We start from the raw sequence: 3,074 nt of genomic DNA on the forward strand, positions 1-3,074 counted from the left end.
TTCATATTTTTCCTATAACTAAATTTGCGCTAGCTCAAACTAAACTTAGTAAATTTGATCCAAATATTAACATAATTTATTTTTTTAGTGTTTTCTATGCACAACCCAAAATCGAAAATTTTGGGGTGTGACATTTGTACTATATAACTACAACCCGAAAATTTTGGGGTGTGACATTTGTACTATATAACTACAACGCGTGTGATTCCATCTTTTGCATGCGGCAGGAATATGCCACATGGGCTACAATACTACTGCCCTCCTCAAGACTACTTTGAAATTCGAAGTAAAGTGTTCTAGCTAGTTTGAAATTATCCGGCCTGTGTTTCTATTATGTGCAAACAGAGACATGCACCCATATCTAGACAGTGGACTAGAAACCAGGTGCAGGCTCTCTAGAGGTAATCTGCTTCTCACTGATTTGTGTTGGCTTTACACAGTTAAGGTAGTAAAGAAGGACCAAATTTTTTAAGTTGAAAACTTGAAAGTATTTCTGTGAGAGCATCTCCAAGAGATGTTCTAAGATGCGGCTCCCGCTCTGGCTCTGGCAACGAAGCTGCACCCATTGGCGGATCCAGAAACGGACCAAGGGGGGGGCTAAACAACATAGGCCAAAAAAAATTTGCTCGTTGGACACAGTACACTAATAAGCATAGAATTAGATAATTGATTCAAAGTGCTCAAAGTCAAAGATACATAGAATTATGATAATAAGCATAGAAAAGTACCAAATACAAGGAGTCTTCCATCTTCAAGAATTCACACCACTTGAACCGCCACGCTCAATGCTACATAATTTTTAAATGTCAAACACTTCTTCAATAACCAAGATAACAAATACAAAGAAAAGCTCTAAAACAATACGCACCTTGGGACCTTAGGTGGCAAGTTTATCTTACGGTTTCTTAAGCCTTGAAAGCGCTTTAAAATTTTATCATCTTCAATGGATGCAAACAAATCCCGCTCAATATAGCATATCATGCTATTATTCATCCAATCATCATTCATTTTATTCCTCCTGTCGGTCTTGATAATATTCATAGCAGAGAAGGCTCTTTCAACTGTTGCTGTTGCCACGGGCAATATCAATGCAAGCTCAATGAGGCGATACACCAAAGGAAAATATGTATGTCTATCAGTTTTAACCATCTTCTCAGCAAGGCCACCAAGATCAATACAAGAGCAAAATTCTTCATCATGTTTGACTTCATCCATGAAATTTTCAAGCTCAGTTCTTAGCTTTTCACATTCATAATCACTAAAGTCAGCATAATAAATCTTAGCAAGCTCAACTAATTTCTCTATCTCAAAGTTGGCAAACTCATTTGTCGGATCAAGACAAGCAACACATCTCAATAGTTGAGTTGATCTTTCTGGAAATCGATTGTTCAACTCACAAATTATTTGATCAAGGACAACATTGAAAATCCCATGATGAATATGATGGTAGTAGGTCACATATTTGCCTCCACGACATTTTGAACGACCTCTCATTGGTATCATATCTTCCATATTAGGAATGTCTATATTGTGTTTGGCAGCAAAGGCTTTTGTCTTCTCTAAAAGATCATCCCAACCATTTTCCCTCATGGCATTTATATTTCTCATCACAGAACCAATCAATCCTATTGCACGAACAATGTTTTGATTTTTCTTTTGCAAACATTGTGATAGGTCTTGAGTTATCCCCAATACTCTAATCATCAGATGCAATATGAACATAAATTGAAATGACTCCATTTTTTCTATCAATCCAGATGCTATAGTTTTTTTTTCCCCATCAGTACCATCATCACTAATATTCTCTAACACCTCAAGCACAGGTTCCCACATGAGCATAAGACGTACTAATGTTTTGTGATGTGTACCCCATCGTGTATCACCAGGCCTAGCAAGACTAGTTTCTTGGTTTTTCCCTCTCCCAGGAGATATTTCACCACTATCTAATTGCTGAACAAGAGTATCATGGTGTTTTTGGAGAAGTTGATCTTTTCTCTTGCAAGAAGCACTAACAGTATTGACAACTGAAGTGACATAATTGAAGAAATCATCAGTTGAAGCACAACATCTGGCTACAGCAACTACCACAAGCTGCAATTGATGAGCAAAACAGTGGATGTAAAAAGCAAAAGGGTTTTCATTCAATACCAGCCTTTGTAACCCATGAAACTGCCCTCTCATGTTTGAAGCTCCATCATATCCCTGTCCTCTAACCTTGGCTATAGATAACCCGTATCTTGCAAGCATAGAAACCAATGCTTCCTTCAGTGAAGATGATGTGGTGTCAGAAACATGTTGTAGGCCAAGGAACCTCTCAATCACACTTCCTTTATCATTGACAAACCTATAAAACAAAAGGAAACATAGTGTTAATTGGAAGCCACAAAACAAAAGAAATGAAATACACGAATAGATGATATATACCTCACAACCACGGCCATTTGTTCCTTAATTGATGCATCACGAGCCTCATCAACAAGCACCGCAAACCAACGATCTCCAATTTCACTCTTAATTAATTCACTTGTCTCCTCTGCACAAGCCCTTACCAAATCTTTTTGAATTGTTGGACAATTCATTTGATTATTCCCTGGAGCATTCTCAGCTATCACAAGTGCAGCCTTAGGATCCTTCTTTCTATACCAATCAAGCATCTCCAAAAAGTTCCCTTTATTTTTAGATGTTTTAGACTCATCATGCCCACGAAATGCCAGAGCTTGCAAAAGAAGAAATCTAGCAATGCCTAACATTATAGTTAAACGAGCTTTATATGCCTCCTCTTCTGCTGCAGTTGTTACTGCCCACACATGTTCTACACTTTGCCTTTGATTTTTGAAATCATTTGCTCGTTTTCTTGCTGCACTATGGTAGCCATCAATTGATTGAGTATGCTTCAGCAAAGAAGCCTTTCCCTTTTTCCAATTTTTGAACCCTACTCTGGTGAATGTCTCATTATCAACAAAATTGCTTGCTGGTGGTGGCTTAAAGAGGTAGCAATAAAAGCAATAGGCTGCATCCTTGGCAGGACTGTACTCTAACCAATCAAATTGAGTAAACCATGATTTAACAAAACC

At 37.8% G+C, this 3,074-nt stretch overlaps 1 pseudogene; it reads right to left on the reverse strand.

Annotated features, from left to right (window-relative positions):
• Nucleotides 1-852: 852 nt before the first annotated feature.
• Nucleotides 853-2,842, reverse strand: LOC136532127 (uncharacterized; annotated as a pseudogene).
• Nucleotides 2,843-3,074: the final 232 nt, after the last annotated feature.

Source organism: Miscanthus floridulus, unplaced genomic scaffold, assembly GCF_019320115.1.
Source record: "Miscanthus floridulus cultivar M001 unplaced genomic scaffold, ASM1932011v1 fs_527_2_3, whole genome shotgun sequence".
Lineage (NCBI taxonomy): Eukaryota > Viridiplantae > Streptophyta > Magnoliopsida > Poales > Poaceae > Miscanthus > Miscanthus floridulus.